The sequence below is a fragment of the Ranitomeya imitator genome, chromosome 9 (genome assembly GCF_032444005.1).
Source record: "Ranitomeya imitator isolate aRanImi1 chromosome 9, aRanImi1.pri, whole genome shotgun sequence".
NCBI classification, from domain to species: domain Eukaryota; kingdom Metazoa; phylum Chordata; class Amphibia; order Anura; family Dendrobatidae; genus Ranitomeya; species Ranitomeya imitator.
Genome location: NC_091290.1, coordinates 89,421,653 through 89,444,995, shown reverse-complemented (window position 1 = coordinate 89,444,995; position 23,343 = coordinate 89,421,653). Strand labels below are relative to the sequence as shown.

Genomic DNA, 23,343 nt, shown 5'->3' with positions numbered 1-23,343 from the left:
ATAACTTCTTTACAACCATGGAACTAGCTAAGGTATTGAACTCCTGGAACATGACACTAGTTGGTACAGTGAGAAAAAACAAAAGGTTCCTACCTAACAACATGCAGCCTGCCAAAGAAAGGCCTGTATACTCGACAAATTTTGCCTACAATCATGATGCAACAGTCTGTTCATATGTACCAAAGAAGAACAAATCAGTCGTGCTTCTATCATCTATGCACATGACGGGAGAAGTTGAAGAGACACTAGCAGCCAAGCCAGAGATAATAAAATACTACAACATAACAAAAGGTGGCGTTGATGTTATGGATAAAATGTTGGGAGAGTACACTGTGAAACGACGAACATCACGTTGGACTTTGGCATTTTTCTACAATATGATTGATGTCAGTGGGTTAGCATCCTACATCATCTACAGAGAACACAATCCAAGCTTCAGGGCAAAGGATCAACGAAGAAAGTTCCTGAAAGATCTCGCAAATCAGCTGTGTATGATTGCAATTGAAGATCGTAGTACAAACAAAATGATAATGAGAAACCATTTTCTTCGAGGTGCAGTAGAAATGGTGCTTGGACGATGCATTGTGGTAGCATCGCAGCCAGCAGCTGGCCCCAAAATACCTCATGGTAGTCGTGGACCCTCCCCTGTTGTTGGTAGTTGCTATGTCTGCAGAGACCTGAGGCGAAAACAACGCAAGACTAGAAAGTCTTGTGTGGTTTGTGTGAAACCCATTTGCGATGAACACTCTGTAGCAAAGCCAACATGCATTACTTGCAAAGAAAATCAATAAAAAAAAGTTTCTTACATTTTCTTTTATAATGTAAATGAACAGTTTTTTACTTGTTTATAATAGTTAAATAGCATTATCATTAAAAAAAAATTTATGCTTTTTCCCTTGCATTATCTTCATTCAAAATATATGAGGTACATTTGTACCTATGCAGCTTGTTATGGATGCAAAAAGATCTCGACCCCTTATCTCGGAAGCGGGTGGAGATATTTTATTGAAATTTGGCCAATATATTCTGGACCAAAAATGTAGAGATGTCACGAAATTTCAGCCCTCTACGTCTTTTCAAAAAAAAGTTATTGCAATTTTAAAACGGAATAGTTACAATTGTACCTATTCAGCCGGATAAGGGTTAAAGAGACAGACAAGAAGCTCCATAATACAGAGACAAGAGAATGTTTCAGATCTAAGAAAAAGGGACATTTAAAAAAAGACTGTACTATATAGAAAGCAGAACAGCAGAAATTACATCAAAAGGAGAATAAACAGAAAGTAAAAAGCACAATTTCTAACCCACATGCAGATCACTGGAATGGTACATTTAAAGTAAGTGATAAAGAGTCATCGACAGGCTGGTTTATTGACTCAGGAGCCACAAGTCACATGACTAGTGATAAAAGCTTCTTTACTGAACTTGATGAAAATAGGAAGGAAGCAATTTATCTTGCAGATGGGAGTAAAACAACCGCAGAAGGTATTGGACAAGGAATGCTAACCTGTCCTGATAGATTTGGGCATAATTGAAAATTATCAGTTAAGGATGTGTTATATGTTCCAGGACTAGAAGGAGTATTGTTATCCGTAAAGCGTATGACAACCAAAGGCTTTACTGTAAAATTCAAAGATGATAATTGTACAATCCTAGCGGGAGATAAGGTAATAATTAATATCCAAGCAGGTGAACAATTATATCATCTAGACACATTTAAGAAACAGATGAAGTTATGTACACTTGATCACAAATTGTATTCACATGTGGCATAGACATCTAGGACACAGACATCCTGAGAGTATACTGGCATTACAAAAGAAGAATTTGACAAAAGACCTATTGATATCTGATTAATAATAATAATCTTTATTTTTATATAGCGCTAACATATTCCGCAGCGCTTTAAGGTACCGTCACACTGAACGATATCGCTAGCGATCCGTGACTTTGCAGCGTCCTGGCTAGCGATATCGTTCAGTTTGACACGCAGCAGCGATCAGGATCCTGCTGTGCCATCGTTGGTTGCTGCAGAAAGTCCAGAACTTTATTTCGTCACTGGACTCCCTGCAGACATCGCTGAATCGGCGTGTGTGATGCAGATTCAGCGATGTCTTCACTGGTAACCAGGGTAAACATCGGGTTACTAAGCGCAGGGCCGCGCTTAGTAACCCGATGTTTACCCTGGTTACCAGCGTAAAAGTAAAAAAAAAAAAACACTACATACTTACCTTCCGCTCTCTGTCCCCGGCGCTGTGCTTCTCTGCACTGTGAGCGCCGGCCAGCTGGAAAGCAGAGCACAGCGGTGACGTCACCGCTCTGCTTTCCGGCCGCTGTGCTTCCACAGTGCAGAGGAAAGCAGGGCACCGGAGGACAGACAGCGGAAGGTAAGTATGTAGTGTTTGGGTTTTTTTACTTTTACGCTGGTAACCAGGGTAAACATCGGGTTACTAAGCGCGGCCCTGCGCTTAGTAACCCGATGTTTACCCTGGTTACCCAGGGACCTCGGCATCGTTGGTCGCTGGAGAGCTGTCTGTGTGACAGCTCTCCAGCGACCAAACAGCGACACTGCAGCGATCGACATCGTTGTCGGTATCGCTGCAGCGTTGCTTAGTGTGACGGTACCCTTACAGTTTGCTCACATTATCATCGCTGTCCCCAATGGGGCTCGCAATCTAAACTCCCTATCAAGATCACTTGACTTGGTACACACTGATGTATGTGGACCTATGAAAGTGACCACATCAGGAGATAATAGATATATGGTGACGGTTCTGCCTTCTTCCACGTATGATGCTGTGTGGATTTCAGCATACAGCTTAACACTTGTCCACTTCCCCAGTAAACAGACTGTTTGGATTCTTAAGTCTATATTTATTGAGATGATGTGAACTTGACAAAGGTAAAAACTACAAAGAATAATCAGTATGTCAGTACTGGCATGTCACAGAACAACGGAATGATACAGGGTGCATAATACAGAAATGAATAATACAGGAATGCTACTAGCATGCCACTAGACAGTGCTGTCCTACTCCATACAGAAATGCACCTATCTATATGCAGAGCAAAGAGTATTATCACTAAACGGGAGGATACAGAGCACAATATGCCTCACTTCACAATATGCTATACGGAGGTTGCATAAAGCACACATATACAGATTCTAACACAAACACATGACTTCATTATAACTCTCACTGGGATTCCCTGGACAGGAGGAGTAATTGTTCGGAGTGAGAGCCAGGAAACCGTGTGTATCACTAAGAAAGCCCGGGAAAAATGTCTGCATATCTTCTTCTCCTCGGGGAGCTGAGGGGGCAGTACTAACTAGTGATGAGCGAATATACTTGTTACTCGAGATTTCTCCAGCATGCTCGGGGGTCCTCTGAGTATTTTTTAGTGCTCGGAGATTTCGTTTTTCGTGCCGCAGCTGAATGATTTACATCTGTTAGCCAGCATAAGTACATGTGGGGATTCCCTAGCAACCAGGCAACCCCCACATGTACTTATGTTGGCTAACAAATGTAAATCATTCAGCTGCGGCAAGAAAAACGAAATATCCAAGCACTAAAAAATACTCGGAGGACCCCCGAGCATGCTCGAGAAATCTCGAGTAACGAGTACCGTATATACTCGAGTATAAGCTGAGATTTTCAGCCCATTTTTGGGCCTCCTGTCGGCTTATACTCAAGTCATACCCAGGAGTCGGCAGGGGAGGGGGAGCGGGGGCTGTCTAATTATACTCACCTGCTCCTGGCGCAGTCCCTGCAGGTCCCTGGTGCCCCAGCTTCTTCCTGTACTGAGCGGTCACATGGTACCGCTCATTACAGTAATAAATATGCGGCTCCACCTCCCATAGGGGTGGAGTCGCATATTCATTACTGTAATGAGCGGTAACGGTGACCGCTCTGTACAGGGAGAAGCTGCGGCGCCGGGGAAGCAGGGACTGCACAGCGCCAGGAGCAGGTGAGTATAATGGGGAGGGGAGCGCTGCGCGATATTCACCTGCTCCCCGTTCCGAAGCCGCTCCGTCTTCAGCATCTTCTGCAGTGACGCTCAGGTCAGAGGGCGCGGTGACATGGTTAGTGCGCACCCTCTGCCTGAACTTTAGTGCAGAAGGCGCTGAAGATGGAGCGGCGCCGGGACGAGGAGCAGGTTAATATTGAAAGTGCCGGGGGCCTGAGCGACGGAGAGGTGAGTATGTGATTTTTTTATCGCAGCAACAGCAAATGGGGCAAGGGTCTGTATGGAGCATCTTATGGGGCAATAACGTTTGTGCAGCACTATATGGGGCAAGTGTCTGTATGGGGCAATAATCAACGTTTGTGCAGCACTTTATGGTGCAAGTGTCTGTATGGGGCCATAATCAACGTTTGTGCAGCACTATATGGGGCAAGTGTCTGTATGGGGCTATAATCAACATTTGTGCAGCACTATACGGGGCAAGTGTCTGTATGGAGCATCTTATGGGGCCATAATCAAGGTTTGTGCAGCATTAAATAGGGCAAATATCTTTATGGAGCATCTAATGGGGCCATAATCAACATTTGCGCAGCATTATATTGGGCAAATGTGTCTATGGAGCATCTTATGGAGCCATTATTAACCTTTATGCAGGATTATATGGGGCATATTTTAATATGGAGCATCTTATGGGGCCATCATAAACTTTATGGAGCATTATATGGGGCTCATGATTCAATATGGATATTCAAAAACACTTAACCTACTGATGTCTAATTTATTTTACTTTTATTGGTATCTATTTTTACTTTTGACATTTACCGGTAGCTGCTGCATTTCCCACCCAAGGCTTATGCTCGGGTCATTAAGTTTTCCCATTTTTTTGTGGCAAAATTGGGGGGTCGGCTTATACTCGGGTCGGCTTATACTCGAGTATATATGGTATATCCGCTCATCACCAGTACTAACCAGAACATACTACGTCTTAAAGGAGAAATTCTCATGTATACAGTAACAGGATAAATGGGTAAGTAATGACCTCTAAGGGTTGTAACTGGTACTACGCTATGAATATTTATCTTTGCTGCTCATAAATGGGCAGAACAGTTACCTTCATAGATGACTACTCAAGATACACAGTCACGCACTTGATAAAGAGCAAAAGTGAAATTTTTGAAAAATTAGAAGACTATGTGACAAAGTCAAATAACAAGTTTCAGAGGAAGCCAATCATGATCAGAAGTGATAATGGAGGTGAATTTACAGGACACCAAATAGAAAACTACTTAAGACAGAATGGAATAGAGCATCAAAAGACTGTTCCATACACACCTGAACAGAATGGGATAACAGAAAGGAAAAGCAGAACTCTGACTGAAATGATAAGATGTATGCTAACAGACTCCAAACTACCAGAGAAATACTGAGGTGAAGCATCAATGATAGCTACTCAACTGCAAAACAGACTTAAAAAAAAAAAAAAACTGAAAAAAAAAGATATGAATTGTGGCAAGGTATAAGAAACCAAGTGTGAATAATTTAAGAGTTTTTGGTTGCAAAGTTGTTTATTCCAGAAGAAAAACGCTCCAAACAGAACATTTGAAGGAATATTTGTCGGATATAGTGACAGTTGCAAAGGATACAGAATCCTAGATCCCAAGGCAGACAGAATCACAGTTAGGGCTCCTTCTCACTTGCGAGAAATACGTCCGAGTCTCGCAGGTGTAAGATTGCTCTCACTAATTGGGGGACTGTTATGAACTGGTGATTCAGAAACACAATGGACCTGGTGGTTAAGAGCACACAAAGTGACCTGATAGTTACTAATAACATAGGACGAGCTCTGAGACGTGGGAACTCTGCTGACCGCAATCCCTAATCCTATCACACCACACTAGAGGTAGCCGTGGAGCGCTCCTGACCAGACCTAGGCGCCTCGGGCACAGCCTGAGAAACTAGCTAGCCCTGATGAAAGAAAAATAAGCCTACCTTGCCTCAGAGAAATTCCCCAAAGGAAAAGGCAGCCCCCCACATATAATGACTGTGAGTAAAGATGAAAATACAAACACAGAGATGAAATAGGTTTTAGCAAAGTGAGGCCCGACTTACTGAATAGACCGAGGATAGGAAAGATAGCTTTGCGATCAGCACAAAAACCTATAAACAACCACGCAGAGGGCGCAAAAAGACCCTCCGTACCGACTAACGGCACGGAGGTGCTCCCTCTGCGTCCCAGAGCTTCCAGCAAGCAAGAAAAACCAATATAGCAAGCTGGACAGAAAAAATAGCAAACAAAAGTAACACAAGCAGAACTTAGCTTATGCAGGGCAGACAGGCCACAATAACGATCCAGGAGAGAGCAAGACCAATACTGGAACATTGACTGGAGGCCAGGAACAAAGAACTAGGTGGAGTTAAATAGAGCAGCACCTAACGACTTAACCTCGTCACCTGAGGAAGGAAACTCAGAAGCCGCAGCCCCACTCACATCCACCAGAGGAAACTCATAGACAGAACCAGCCGAAGTACCACTCATGACCACAGGAGGGAGCTTGACCACAGAATTCACAACAGTACCCCCCCCCCCTTGAGGAGGGGTCACCGAACCCTCACCAGAGCCCCCAGGCCGACCAGGATGAGCCAAATGAAAGGCACGAACCAGATCGGCAGCATGAACATCAGAGGCAAAGACCCAGGAATTATCTTCCTGACCATAACCCTTCCACTTAATCAGGTACTGGAGTTTCCGTCTCGAAATACGAGAATCCAAAATCTTCCCCACTATATACTCCAACTCCCCCTCAACCAAATCCGGGGCAGGAGGATCAACGGATGGAACCACAGGTGCCACGTATCTCTGCAACAATGACCTATGGAATACATTATGGATGGAAAAAGAAGCTGGAAGGGTCAAACGAAAAGACACAGGATTAAGAACCTCAGAAATCCTATACGGACCAATGAAACGAGGCTTAAACTTAGGAGAGGAAACTTTCATAGGAATATAACGAGATGACAACCAAACCAAATCCCCAACACGAAGTCGGGGACCCACACAGCGCCTGCAGTTAGCGAAACGTTGAGCCTTCTCCTGGGACAATGTTAAATTGTCCACTACATGAGTCCAAATCTGCTGCAACCTATCCACCACAGTATCCACACCAGGACAGTCTGAAGACTCAACCTGCCCTGAAGAGAAACGAGGATGGAAACCAGAATTGCAGAAAAACGGCGAAACCAAAGTAGCCGAGCTGGCCCGATTATTAAGGGCGAACTCAGCCAAAGGCAAAAAGGACACCCAATCATCCTGATCAGCAGAAACAAAACATCTCAGATAGGTTTCCAAGGTCTGATTGGTTCGTTCAGTTTGGCCATTTGTCTGAGGATGGAAAGCCGAGGAAAAAGACAAATCAATGCCCATCCTAGCACAAAAGGCTCGCCAAAACCTCGAAACAAACTGGGAACCTCTGTCAGAAACGATGTTCTCCGGAATGCCATGTAAACGAACCACATGCTGGAAAAACAATGGCACCAAATCAGAGGAGGAAGGCAATTTAGACAAGGGTACCAAATGGACCATCTTAGAGAAGCGATCACAAACCACCCAAATGACCGACATCTTTTGAGAGACGGGGAGATCCGAAATAAAATCCATAGAGATATGTGTCCAGGGCCTCTTCGGGACCGGCAAGGGCAAAAGCAACCCACTGGCACGAGAACAGCAGGGCTTAGCCCGAGCACAAATCCCACAGGACTGCACAAACGAACGCACATCCCGCGACAGAGACGGCCACCAAAAGGATCTAGCCACCAAATCTCTGGTACCAAAGATTCCAGGATGACCAGCCAACACCGAACAATGAACCTCAGAGATAACTCTACTCGTCCATTTATCAGGGACAAACAGTTTCTCCACTGGGCAACGGTCAGGTCTATTAGCCTGAAACTTTTGCAGCACCCGCCGCAAATCAGGGGAGATGGCAGACAAAATTACCCCCTCTTTGAGAATACCCGCCGGCTCAGGCAAACCCGGAGAGTCGGGCACAAAACTCCTAGACAGGGCATCCGCCTTCACATTTTTAGAGCCCGGAAGGTACGAAACCACAAAGTCAAAACGGGAGAAAAACAGCGACCAACGAGCCTGTCTAGGATTCAACCGTTTGGCAGACTCGAGATAAGTCAAGTTCTTGTGATCAGTCAAGACCACCACGCGATGCTTAGCTCCTTCAAGCCAATGACGCCACTCCTCGAATGCCCACTTCATGGCCAGCAACTCTCGATTGCCAACATCATAATTACGCTCAGCAGGCGAAAACTTCCTGGAAAAGAAGGCACATGGTTTCATCACCGAGCCATCAGAACTTCTTTGCTACAAAACAGCCCCTGCTCCAATCTCAGAAGCATCAACCTCGACCTGGAACGGGAGCGAAACATCTGGTTGGCACAACACAGGGGCAGAAGAAAAACGACGCTTCAACTCCTGAAAAGCTTCCACAGCAGCAGAAGACCAATTGACCACATCAGCACCCTTCTTGGTTAAATCAGTCAACGGTTTGGCAATACTAGAAAAATTATTGATGAAGCGACGATAAAAATTAGCAAAGCCCAGGAACTTTTGCAGACTCTTCAGAGATGTCGGCTGAGTCCAATCATAAATGGCCTGAACTTTAATGGGGTCCATCTCGATAGTAGAAGGGGAAAAAATGAAACCCAAAAATGAAACCTTCTGAACACCAAAGAGACACTTTGACCCCTTCACAAACAAAGAATTCACACGCAGGACCTGGAACACCATTCTAACCTGCTTCACGTGAGACTCCCAATCATCCGAGAAGACCAAAATATCATCCAAGTATACAATCAGGAATTTATCCAGGTACTCTCGGAAGATGTCATGCATAAAGGACTGAAATACTGATGGAGCATTGGAAAGCCCGAATGGCATAACCAGGTACTCAAAATGGCCCTCGGGCGTATTAAATGCTGTTTTCCATTCATCGCCCTGTTTTATACGCACAAGATTATACGCACCACGAAGATCTATCTTGGTGAACCAACTAGCCCCCTTCATCCGAGCAAACAAATCAGACAGCAGCGGCAAGGGGTACTGAAATTTGATTGTGATTTTATTTAGAAGGCGGTAATCAATACAAGGTCTCAACGAACCATCCTTCTTGGCCACAAAAAAGAACCCTGCTCCCAATGGCGACGACGGGCGAATATGACCCTTCTCCAAGGATTCCTTTACGTAACTCCGCATAGCGGCGTGCTCAGGCACAGACAAATTAAACAGTCGACCTTTAGGAAACTTACTACCAGGAATCAAATTGATAGCACAATCACAATCCCTATGCGGAGGTAGGGCACTGGACTTGGGCTCATCAAATACATCCCGGTAATCCGACAAGAACTCTGGGACCTCAGAAGGGGTGGATGATGAAATAGACAGAAATGGAACATCACCATGTACCCCCTGACAACCCCAGCTGGACACAGACATAGACTTCCAATCCAATACTGGGTTATGGACTTGTAGCCATGGCAACCCCAACACGACCACATCATGCAGATTCTGCAACACCAGAAAGCGAATATCCTCCTGATGCGCAGGAGCCATGCACATGGTCAGTTGGGTCCAGTACTGAGGCTTATTCTTGGCCAAAGGCGTAGCATCAATTCCTCTCAATGGAATAGGATACTGCAAGGGCTCCAAGAAAAACCCACAGCGCCTAGCAAACTCCAAGTCCATCAAATTCAGGGCAGTGCCTGAATCCACAAATGCCATGAGAGAATAGGATGACAAAGAGCAGATCAAAGTAACGGACAAAAGAAATTTCGACTGTACCGTACCAATGGTGGCAGACCTAGCGAACCGCTTAGTGCACTTAGGACAATCGGAAATAGCATGAGTGGGATCACCACAGTAAAAACACAGCCCATTCCGACGTCTGTGTTCTTGCCGTTCAGCTCTGGTCAAAGTCCTATCACATTGCATAGGTTCAGGTTTATACTCAGATAATACCGCCAAATGGTGCACAGTTTTACGCTCACGTAAGCGTCGATCGATCTGAATGGCCAAAGACATAGACTCATTCAGACCAGCAGGCATAGGAAATCCCACCATGACATCCTTAAGGGCTTCAGAGAGACTTTCTGAAAATTGCTGCCAGCGCACATTCATTCCATTGAGTGAGCACAGACCACTTCCTAAACTTCTGACAATATATCTCTACCTCATCCTGGCCCTGACACAGAGCCAGCAAATTTTTCTCTGCCTGATCCACTGAATTAGGTTCATCATAAAGCCATCCGAGCGCCAGAAAAAACGCATCAATATTACATAATGCAGGATCTCCTGGCGCAAGGGAAAATGCCCAGTCTTGAGGGTCGCCACGTAATAAAGAAATAATGATCTTAACTTGTTGAACTGGGTCACCAGAGGAGCGGGGTTTCAAAGCCAGAAACAGTTTGCAATTATTTTTGAAATTCAGAAACTTAGCTCTATCTCCAGAAAATAAATCAGGAATAGGAATTCTAGGTTCTAACATAGATTTCTGAACCATAATGTCTTGAATTTTTTGTACTCTTGCAGTGAGATTATCCACACAAGAAGACAGACCTTTAATGTCCATCACTACACCTGTGTCCTGAACCACCCAAATGTCTAGGGGAAAAGAAAGACAAAACACAGTGCAGAGAAAAAAAAATGGTCTCAGAACTTCTCTTTTCCCTCTATTGAGAAGCATTAGTACTTTGGGCCTCCAGTACTGTTATGAACTGGTGATTCAGAAACACAATGGACCTGGTGGTTAAGAGCACACAAAGTGACCTGATAGTTACTAATAACATAGGACGAGCTCTGAGACATGGGAACTCTGCTGACCGCAATCCCTAATCTTATCACACCACACTAGAGGTAGCCGTGGAGCGCTCCTGACCAGACCTAGGCGCCTCGGGCACAGCCTGAGAAACTAGCTAGCCCTGAAGAAAGAAAAATAAGCCTACCTTGCCTTAGAGAAATTCCCCAAAGGAAAAGGCAGCCCCCCACATATAATGACTGTGAGTAAAGATGAAAATACAAACACAGAGATGAAATAGGTTTTAGCAAAGTGAGGCCCGACTTACTGAATAGACCGAGGATAGGAAAGATAGCTTTGCGATCAGCACAAAAACCTACAAACAACCACGCAGAGGGCGCAAAAAGACCCTCCGTACCGACTAACGGCACGGAGGTGCTCCCTCTGCGTCCCAGAGCTTCCAGCAAGCAAGAAAAACCAATATAGCAAGCTGGACAGAAAAAATAGCAAACAAAAGTAACACAAGCAGAACTTAGCTTATGCAGGGCAGACAGGCCACGATACCAATCCAGGAGAGAGCAAGACCAATACTGGAACATTGACTGGAGGCCAGGAACAAAGAACTAGGTGGAGTTAAATAGAGCAGCACCTAACGACTTAACCTCGCCACCTGAGGAAGGAAACTCAGAAGCCGCAGCCCCACTCACATCCACCAGAGGAAACTCATAGACAGAACCAGCCGAAGTACCACTCATGACCACAGGAGGGAGCTTGACCACAGAATTCACAACAGGGGACACTCACTTGGCACGGGATTAACGTAGTCAGGCACGATTTTTTGCTTAAACACAGTCTATACGGTTTATTAAAGTGTCATAAACCGAGTTATGCACAGTTCATTATATACATTTCATCAAACACAACAGGCACCAACTGGTGATATTAACTTGCAGCTTTGTCTTAGGGCAGTCTCACACGTCCAGATAATTCCGTTACCGGAAAAATCGGTACCGGAATTATCCGTGTCCGTGTGCCCGTGCGATTCTGTGGCACATCAGTGTGGCACATGGTCGGCACACGAGTGCTGCCCGTGTGCCCACTGGGTACTACACGCACCGTGCAGGAGACAGCGCTAAAGTTTAGCACTGTCCCCTGCATCTGGTGCTGAAGCCGCGATTCATATCTTCTCTGCAGCAGCGTTTGCTGTAAAAAAGATATGAATAATCCTTTTTTTTTGTTGTTTCTCGTGTTTAATATAAAGGTCCATGTCCCCACCCCCCTCCCACCCCCTGTGCACCCGCCCGCTGTTCTTAAAATACTCACCCGGCTTCCTCGCTGGCTGGCGCTGCTTCCTGTCCTGGCCGCACCTTCTACTGTATGAGCGGTCACGTGGGGCCGCCGATTACAGTCATGAATATGCGGCTCCACCTCCCATAGGGCACAAGGTGGCTCTTTTATTTTATAACGGCTGGAGGGGGTGACAGTGGCCCTTTAAGAAATAAGAATTGATGTTTTTGGCATTAAAATGGGCACTGTAGGTGTTTTCCTGTCCTCCACTCACTGCCGACTTTGATTCCCCATTGACTTGGATTGGGTTTCGTGTTTCGGTCAGCCCCCGACTTTTCGCAATAATCGGCCCATTTCACCCGACCCGACTTTTGACAAAGTTGGGTTTCGCACAACCCGACTCGATCCTAAAAAAGTAAAAGTCGCTTAACCCTAGTTATTAATGTAAATTATTTGTTCAAATAAACTTACATGGTTAGAGCTAAAAAAAAAAAAGGTAAAAAGTAAAGGGTTAAGTTGATTTGTGTGTGATTTCTGTAGCTGTTCCAGAGCAGAATGTGTTACCAGCAGGTGCACATGTGAATGGTATAATCATGAGCAGTAACGCACCATATAACAGGTGCAGCACTGCTGGGACCATCCTGGTGCCAGAATCCACCATTGTGTCTACAATACTCTGCCAATGCGGATTTTAATTTTCCAGGAAATGCAGCCAGGTGAGGAAATGGCTAATCATCTCATGAAATATACAGCACTTTTCATTCTACAAATACCCAGTGGATATCACTCATAATGTTGTTATAATGCTTCAGAAATTCAACTAAAAGGCTAGTCATATATCGATCATATATTGTAAGGAGTAATTCCAAGAGTTCATTAAATGAAACACAATGTCATTGTTTATTAGAGATTACAAACTGTCAGCAGGTTTTTACTATGTAATCCGAGAGCAACATAATATCAGGGATGTATCGCTTGATCAGCAGTTTGCTGTAGTTTCCATACAGTCAGTGTTTTATCAGCAGGAGATTATCATAGCAGGATTAGGTGTGTCAAATTAGTCAGTCCATCAGATCTTGTAACGAACCTGCACAAGCAATACAGTAACTGGAATAAGGCTCTCTGTCTCTACATAATGTTACCAGATGCCATAGCATTTAACTATAGTACATTAGAGGAAGAGGTTGCTTTCGCAGCCAGGCTGTGCAGCCTAGAGCGGGGTGGGTGTGGGGGCAAGGGTTCATCCTCTGCAGACCTCCCCATTAGTGGCACTTGCTCGGGGGCACAGGGGGTGAATAGCACCTCTTCTGATCATTTAATAGTCACTAAAAATAAAAAATAAAATTATACAACCAAAACGTAGAAAATAAATGATCCAAACCGATTTGTTCCAGTATAATAATTAACCAGCATCTCCATAACTGGCATATGTGTTACTTTCTTCAATAAGACTCAGGGTAAGTTCACACAGGGCATTTTTGCTGCTTTTTTCTGCAGCAAAACCTGATCTTTTTGGCAGGAAAGAATCTGCGCCAAAAACACAGGTTTAGGTGCTTTTTTTATGCGTTTTTGGTGTGTTTTTTTCATGCTTTTTTCTGCTTGTGCATGCCAATAAAGTTGAGTGCACACTGAGAAAAAAAAACAACTTCCTGTAGATAGATAGAATGAATAGATAGATCGATAGAATAGATAAAATAGATTGATAGATTACCTGCAGTAACAGTCCAGAGGTTACCTCATGCCAGGCTGTGAGGGAGCGCAGGCTCAGTGACGTCACCCCCAGTCAGTGAAGCAAGCGCCGGCAGATTCTCCTCATTCATCAGTAGTTTACAGCCGGGTGCGGTCGCATTAGCAGCGCTCCCGGTTGTAAATGTTATCTCCTCCAGATACTGTATGGGACACTCGTTATATTGGACTGCGTCGGAACAGGGAGTATTTGTGTTGGTTTATTATTTTTATTTCAGAAGCTGAGCGCTCCTGCTGTTTTCTGACAGCGTGGGAACCGCAGCTCTCTGACCGTCAGGGATGATTTCCCCATCAATCAGAGGCGGTGTTTGCTGCAGTGTTTGTGTCAAACACTGTATTGTCGGACCCCCCACTCATGGTTCGGGTCCGCTCTGCTGGATGACAGGCTGCATGGACACATCATGTAACCTGCCATCTACAGCTAGCAGAGCCGAGTGTGATGTCACATCCGGCTGTCCTTGACTTTTCTGCAGCAAATACGCTGCAAGTAAAGTTAACCTGCGTATTCGCAGAGTTTTTTCACCATCCATTCAAGTCAATGAGCGGAAAAACGCTGGAAAAACGTTGAAAGAAGTGACATGCCCTATGTCCAAAAAACGCAGCAAAGCACAAAATACTGAGACAAAAAAACAATGTGTGTGCATGAGATTTCTGAAATCTCATAGGGTTTGCTGGTATTGTAAAAAGCAGCTGAAAATTAGCATAAAAATCGCAGCAAAAACGCCCTGTGTGAACTCACTCTTATAATGCACAATGCATATGTCATTACTGATCTTCCTGTAATTAATAAAAAGCCAACACATTATCGTGATATTTTACTCAGCGTCTCAGCCACCAATATTAACACATTGCGCTATTTTTCTATACTGTGTGTGACTGTTGCTGTAGTGTGCAGTTGCAGTAGTGTGTGACTACTGCTGAAGACAACCACAGCATCTGTCATAAAGAAAGCAAGAGAGAGAAATAAAGTCCAATCTAAAAATTTGTGAAAGGATGGGCCATTCTGAGGAGCTCACTGAATGTGAGCTTAACCCTGCTGTACTGTTCGGTCAAAAATGACTGTTTTCGAACTTTGATAATTTAAAAAAAATTAATTATGCGGTTCTGAAACTTGTGGTTACTTCTATTTTCTGAATTTGAGGGGTTCTGTTATGATCTGGTGGTTTAGGAACAACATGAGACAAGCTCTGAAGGAGGTGGTATCTGTACTGACCGTAGACCCTGAACCTAGCAGCGCAACTAGAAATAGCCGTGGGGGGTATCTGACGCTCCCTAGACCCCTCGGCACAGCCTAAGATCTAACTTCCCCTAAAGATGGAAACAGGAAACCTATCTTGCCTCAGAGGAAATCCCCAAAGGAAAGATAGCCCCCCACAAATATTGACGGTGAGAGGAGGGAAAAATAACATACGCAGAGATGAAATCAGATTTTAGCATAGGAGGCCAGTCTAGCTTGATAGATAGGACAGGAAAGGATACTGTGCGGTCAGTATAAAAACTACAAAACAATCCACACAGAGTTTACAAAATCTCCACACCTGACTAAAGGTGTGGAGGGTAAATCTGCTTCCCAGAGCTTCCAGCTAACAGAAAAAAATCCATAATGACAAGCTGGACAAAAATAGAATGCACAGAACAATAAGTCCACAACATGTGGACTGAAATGAGCAAAGCCAGAACTTATCTTAGCAGAACTGGTCAGGAAACCAGGAGAATCCAAGCAGAGATGTGAATCCAGCCAGAGAACATTGACAAGTGGCACAGGCTGAAGACTAGAGCCAGGTTAAATAGCAGAGCCAGGAGAGATGATTAGTTAAAGCAGCTGCTAAAGCTAAACCCAAGGAGCAGCAGTTCCACTCAAAACCACCAGAGGGAGCCCAAGGACAGAATTCACAAAAGTGCCATTTACAACCACCGGAGGGAGCCCAAGAACGGAATTCACAACAGTACCCCCCCTTGAGGAGGGGTCACCGAACCCTCACCAGAGACCCCAGGACGATCAGGACGAGCCAAGTGAAAAGCACGAACCAAATCGGTAGCATGGACATCAGAGGCAACAACCCAAGAATTATCCTCCTGGCCATAACCCTTCCACTTGACAAGATACTGGAGCCTCCGCCTCAAAAAACGAGAATCCAAAATCTTCTCAACCTCATATTCCAACTCTCCCTCAACCAACACCGGGGCAGGATGGTCAACCGAGGGAACAACGGGCACCACATATCTCCGCAACAAAGATCTATGGAAAACATTATGAATGGCAAAAGAGGCTGGAAGAGCCAAACGAAAAGACACCGGATTAATAATTTCAGAAATTTTATAAGGACCAATAAACCGAGGCTTAAACTTAGGAGAAGAAACCTTCATAGGAACATGACGAGAAGACAACCAAACCAAATCCCCCACACGAAGCCGGGGACAACATGCCGACGGCGGTTAGCAAAACGTTGAGCCCTTTCCTGAGACAACGTCAAATTGTCAACCACATGAGTCCAAATCTGCTGCAGCCTGTCCACCACAGAATCAACACCAGGACAATCAGAAGGCTCAACCTGCCCAGAAGAAAAACGAGGATGAAAACCAAAATTACAAAAGAAAGGTGAAACCAAAGTAGCCGAACTAGCCCGATTATTAAGGGCAAACTCGGCCAACGGCAAGAAAGACACCCAATCATCCTGATCAGCAGACACAAAGCATCTCAAATAGGTCTCCAAGGTCTGATTAGTTCGCTCAGTTTGGCCATTAGTCTGAGGATGAAACGCCGAAGAAAAAGACAAATCAATGCCCATCCTAGCACAAAAGGCCCGCCAAAATCTAGAGACAAACTGAGAACCTCTGTCAGACACAATATTCTCCGGAATGCCATGCAAACGAACCACATGCTGAAAAAACAATGGAACCAGATCTGAGGAGGAAGGCAACTTAGGCAGAGGTACCAGATGGACCATTTTAGAGAACCGGTCACAAACAACCCAGATAACAGACATCTTCTGGGAAACAGGAAGATCCGAAATAAAATCCATGGAAATATGCGTCCAGGGCCTCTCAGGGACCGGCAAAGGCAAAAGCAACCCACTAGCGCGGGAACAGCAAGGCTTGGCTCGGGCGCAAGTCCCACAGGACTGCACAAATGCACGCACATCGCGAGACAAGGAAGGCCACCAAAAGGACCTAGCAACCAAATCTCTGGTACCAAAAATCCCAGGATGACCAGCCAGCACTGAACAATGAACCTCAGAAATTACCTTACTTGTCCATCTATCAGGAACAGCTTCCCCACTGTACAGCGGTCAGGCCTATCAGCCTGAAATTCCTGAAGCACCCGGCGCAAATCAGGGGAGACAGCAGAAAGAATCACCCCCTCTTTAAGAATGCCAACCGGCTCAAGGACTCCAGGAGAATCAGGCAAAAAACTCCTAGAGAGGGCATCAGCCTTAACATTCTTAGATCCCGGAAGATACGAGACCACAAAATCAAAACGGGAGAAAAACAGGGACCATCGAGCCTGTCTAGGATTCAGCCGCTTGGCCAACTCGAGGTAAATCAGATTCTTATGATCGGTCAGGACAACAACACGGTGTTTAGCTCCCTCAAGCCAATGTCGCCACTCCTCAAACGCCTACTTCATAGCCAACAACTCCCGATTGCCGACATCATAATTGCGTTCCGCAGGTGAAAACTTTCTGGAAAAAAAAGCACACGGTTTCATCAAAGAACCATCAGACTCCCTCTGAGACAAGACGGCCCCTGCCCCAATCTCAGAAGCGTTGACCTCAACCTGAAAAGGAAGAGAAGCATCCGGTTGATGCAACACAGGGGCAGAAGTAAATCGGCGTTTAAGCTCCTGAAAGGCCTCAACAGCCTCAGAGGACCAATTCCTCACATCAGCGCCTTTCTTCGTCAAATCAGTAAGGGGCTTAACCACACTGGAAAAGTTGGCAATGAAACGACGATAGAAATTAGCAAAGCCCAAAATTTTTTGAAGACCCTTCACAGATGTGGGTTGGATCCAGTCATGAATAGCTTGGACCTTAACAGGATCCATTTCTATAGACGAGGGAGAAAAAACAAAACCCAAAAAAGTGACCTTCTGAACTCCGAATAGGCACTTAGACCCCTTCACAAATAAAGCATTATCATGAAGGATCTGGAACACCATCCTGACCTGCTTCACATGAGACTCCCAATCATTGGAAAAAATCAAAATATCATCCAAATATACGACCATGAATTTATCAAGATAATTGCGGAAAATATCGTGCATGAAAGACTGGAACACAGATGGAGCATTAGAGAGCCCAAATGGCATCACAAGGTATTCAAAATGGCCTTCGGGCGTATTAAATGCAGTTTTCCATTCGTCACCCTGTTTAATACTAACAAGATTATATGCCCCTCGGAGGTCAATCTTAGTAAACCAACTAGCCCCCTTAATCTGAGCAAACAAATCAGTAAGCAAAGGCAAGGGGTATTGGAATTTGACCGTGATCTTATTAAGAAGACGATAATCAATACAGGGTCTCAAGGAGCCATCCTTCTTAGCAACAAAAAAGAAACCCGCTCCCAATGGTGACGAAGAGGGCCGAATATGCCCTTTCTCCAAAGATTCCTTAACATAGCTCCGCATGGCGGCATGCTCTGGCACAAACAGATTGAAAAGTCGGCCATTAGGGAACTTACAACCAGGAATCAAGTTAATAGCACAATCACAGTCCCTATGTGGAGGAAGGGAACTGGACTTGGGCTCATCAAATACATCCTGGAAATCCGACAAAAACTCAGGGACCTCAGAAGAGGGGGAAGAGGAAATTGACATCAAAGGAACGTCACTATGTACTCCTCGACAACCCCAACTAGTCACCGACATAGTTTTCCAATCCAGCACCGGATTATGTTCCTGTAACCATGGAAATCCCAGTACAACAACATCATGCAGGTTATGCAACACCAGAAAACGGCAATCTTCCTGATGTGCAGGAGCCATGTACATAGTCATCTGTGTCCAGTACTGAGGTTTATCCTTGGCCAAGGGTGTAGCATCAATGCCCCTCAAAGGAATAGGGATCTGCAAAGGCTGCAAGGAAAAACCACAGCGCCTGGCGAATTCTAAGTCCATACTGCCATATGGTGCACAGCTTTGTGCTCGCGCAGACGCCGATCAATCTGAATGGCTAGAGACATAGATTCGCTCAAACCGGCAGGCGTAGGAAAGCCCACCATAACATCTTTAAGGGTTTCAGAAAGACCTTTTCTGAAAATAGCAGCCAGAGCCTCTTCATTCCATTTAGTGAGCACAGACCATTTTCTAAATTTCTGGCAGTATAACTCTGCCGCTTCCTGACCTTGACACAGGACCAACAGTGTTTTCTCAGCATGCTCTACAGAGTTAGGTTCGTCATATAATAATCCGAGCGCTTGAAAAAATGCGTCTACATTCAATAATGCCGGATCCCCTGTTTCAAGAGAAAAAGACCAGTCTTGCAGATCACCACGCAGCAAGGATACGATGATTTTCACCTGCTGAATGGGATCACCTGAAGAACGGGGTTTCAAAGCAAAAAACAATTTGCAGTTATTTTTAAAGTTCAAAAACTTGGATCTGTCCCCAAAGAACAAATCTGGAGTAGGAATTCTGGGCTCTAAAGCCGGAGTCTGGACAATATAGTCCTGGATACTCTGTACTCTTGCAGCCAGTTGATCCACATGAGAAAACAAACCGTGAGCATCCATGCCAGAGCATATATCCTGCACCACCCAGATATCAAGAGGAAAAAAGAGGCAAACCAGAGCACAGAAAAAAAAATGGTTCAGAACTTTCTTTTCCTTCTTTTGAGATACATTTAATTCATTTTTGGCCACTTGTACTGTTATGATCTGGTGGTTTAGGAACAACATGAGATAAGCTCTGAAGGAGGTGGTATCTGTACTGACCGTAGACCCTGAACCTAGCAGCGCAACTAGAAATAGCCGTGGGGGGTACCTGACGCTCCCTAGACCCCTCGGCACAGCCTAAGATCTAACTTCCCCTAAAGATGGAAACAGGAAACCTATCTTGCCTCAGAGAAAATCCCCAAAGGAAAGATAGCCCCCCACAAATATTGACGGTGAGAGGAGGGGAAAATAACATACGCAGAGAGGAAATCAGATTTTAGCATAGGAGGCCAGTCTAGCTTGATAGATAGGACAGGAAAGGATACTGTGCGGTCAGTATAAAAACTACAAAACAATCCACACAAAGTTTACAAAATCTCCACACCTGACTAAAGATGTGGAGGGTAAATCTGCTTCCCAGAGCTTCCAGCTAACAGAAAAAATCCATAATGACAAGCTGGACAAAAATAGAATGCACAGAACAATAAGTCCACAACATGTGGACTGAAATGAGCAAAGCCAGAACTTATCTTAGCAGAACTGGTCAGGAAACCAGGAGAATCCAAGCAGAGATGTGAATCCAGCCAGAGAACATTGACAAGTGGCACAGGCTGAAGACTAGAGCCAGGTTAAATAGCAAGAGCCAGGAGAGACGATTAGTGAAAGCAGCTGCTAAAGCTAAACCCAAGGAGCAGCAGTTCCACTCAAAACCACCAGAGGGAGCCCAAGGACAGAATTCACAAAAGTGCCATTTACAACCACCGGAGGGAGCCCAAGAACAGAATTCACAACAGGGTTCTTTCTAAGGGTTTTTTTTTTCTTTTTTGGTTTAGTTTTTGTGCCACATTTTTTTTTTACACTTGTACTGCACCCGGTCAAAAATGGCCGAATATTTTTTATGCTAATTTCAGCCATTTTTGAGTAAAAAAATGAGTTATAATTTCTTTTGAGACTATTTATTGCATCTACTATTGCTTATGAAGTAAACAGTTGCTTTAGGTGCAGATTTACACATGCTTTCAGTACAAACCATACGCATTGGCTTTCAGTACAGTTCTGTGCAATTTTTTTCTCTGTATGTTATTTACCCTTCTTTTCCTCTAAAAATAAACAAATTCTGTTGTCCAGATTGCATATTGTAAAAGAGGTTGTTTTTGTTTCCTTGTGTTGGTTCTCATGAGCAAAGCAGACCTGAAATGCTAATGAGTCATGTCTGCCAAATGTTTTTTTTTCTTCTCTGCTATCTCAGCATTCCAGGGGGTCTCTTTTCTTATCTCAATTCAATTCAAATGAGCTTTATTGGCAGGACTATGTACACGTTAGCATTGCAAAAGCATATGGTAAACATATGGGGGGTGGGGGAGGGAGGCATATAGAGGTCCAGGATATCCCCTATCCTCTAAAAGGAGTCTATGTTTCCAGGGTGGGATATAGGAGTCCACGACATATCAGGCTCAGTATCTCAATTATTTTTATATTGCTTATGCATTTTTATTTTTATTTTTTTTATTATTTTTACTATTTTTTTTAAATGTTTGCACACAGTTAAATTTTATACTATAGTTAATTTTAGTTATAGTTAGTTATAGTTGTTATAGTAGCAGTAGTAGTTGTTTTAGTTAGTTAGTTAAGCTCAAATTTGTAATTTCTGTGCAGAATTCACTAAGACCTTGTAACCTTTATAAACACAAAATAAATAAAAAAATTGAGTTTTTTACATATTTTTTTTATAATGACCAACCATGTTCACATACAGTATAATAATGCAACAGGTATTCAAAAAAAAAATTTTAAGTAGCTAAAACAGCATTTTAATAGGTCCGGTCAAAAATGACCGGAGCAGTACAAGTGTATAGTGGAAACGAACAGACGAGCAGGGTTAATCCTGTAAGAGGATGCCACCATTGTAACAAATCAGTTTTTGAATTTTCTTTCCTCCCAAATTACATTTACAGAGTGGTGTCACCGGGTGCTGAGGAGCAGATGGCAGTAAAGTTGTCAACGTTCTGCTGACTCAATAACTGCATAGATCCAGGCATCTCATGGCATTTAAATCATCACTTCCACGGCCGAGCAGCTTCCCTACGTTCCACATTGATGGACAAATCAGGGTTAGGCAAATGCCAGGAGAGAGTTACCTGCCTGATTACATTGTGCCAACTGTATAGTTTGGTGGAGCAAGACTAATACTAGACTAATACTATTGGCTTGTCTTCCGGGGTTTGGCCTAAGCTCTTTAGTCCCAGTGAAGGAAAATCTTAGTGCTTGAGTATACCAAGATATTTGGGACAATTGCAGGTTTCAACTTTGTGGAAACGATTTGGATATTTTCTGCTCCAGTATGACTGCGCCAGTCATAAAGTGCACAAATCAAGGTCCATAAAGGCATGGTGATGGCAGTCTGTTGAACGGCAGCACAGAGGCCTGTTCTCAACCCCACCCACCCCTTTCCATAGAAGTCAGTTTTCAGTTTCTTAACTAGGTCAAATGTTTCAAAGCAATATTTCAATTTATTTATGAAAATATATGAAATTTGCCAACAAATTAGAAAAAAAGCAATTTTCAGGCATTCAATGTATATGCCTTTAAAATAGATAGAGATGGGAGAAAAAGGACTGGAGACCAAAAGGAGTGCAATAGGGTTTTATCCAATGATAACGGGAGAATATTATTGTGAGCCCACTCATCTGATGTGGTTGCAAATCGAAACCTGAGATAGGCACGTAAATCAGCTGTTGCAGGAGACCAGTCAAGATTGTGCCCAGGGTAAATGGAAAGTAGGAAGGGTGTGTCATCAACTGTGCTGCTGCTAAGGACTGATTTGCAGGATAAAATCAACGGATTTTATTAAAAGGATTACAGGTCTCACACACGACCTATTCATCAGGACAAAATCCTATGATAGAACTTAGGTCCATCTAGTTCATTCTTCCTCCACCAATTAAACCTTTTTTTATCACTAGGGCAGGGCCGCGCTTAGTAACCCGATGTTTACCCTGGTTACCAGCGTAAACGTAAAAAAAAACAAACACTACATACTTACCTTCCGCTGTCTGTCCTCCGGCCCTGCGCTTAGTAACCCGATGTTTACCCTGGTTACCAGTGAAGACATCGCTGAATCAGCGTCACACACGCCGATTCAGCGATGTCTGTGGCAGGTCCAGCGACGAAATAAAGTTCTGGACTGACCAACGATGGCACAGCAGGATCCTGATCGCTGCTGCATGTCAAACTGAACGATATCGCTAGCCAGGATGCTGCAACGTCACGGATCGCTAGCGATATCGTTCAGTGTGATGGTACCTTAAGTCATATACCAGGCCTTTGTATTGACCACACAGATTTCTTCTAAGCTAAACAAGCCTAACTTTTCCAACCTCTCATCATCTCTTCCATCCCTTGTAATAATCTAGTTGCCCACCTTTGAACTGATATGAAGATACTAACTATGGTCTAGGCATGTGGTGGCATTCAATTAGGGAGGGGGCATTTGAATTTATGGGAGCAGATTTAGCTGGGTTTTTGTTTTTCTTTTTTGAGGCAGGGGGGCTGTTCTGGAGCTTTTTTTGTGCTACTAGCAATATGGTATAACACTATCTTTCATTGACAGATGACGACACTGAGTGGTGCCTTGCTTTCTGTAGGATGAGTTGAAGTTGTTATTGGTATAATTTGG

The 23,343-nt window shown here is 44.2% G+C and overlaps 1 protein-coding gene across 1 annotated transcript in view; it reads right to left on the bottom strand.

The window, feature by feature from the left end:
• Nucleotides 1-23,343, bottom strand: part of KIAA1549L (KIAA1549 like) — a 738,873-nt gene that overhangs the window by 430,069 nt on the left and 285,461 nt on the right. The window lies entirely within an intron of this gene.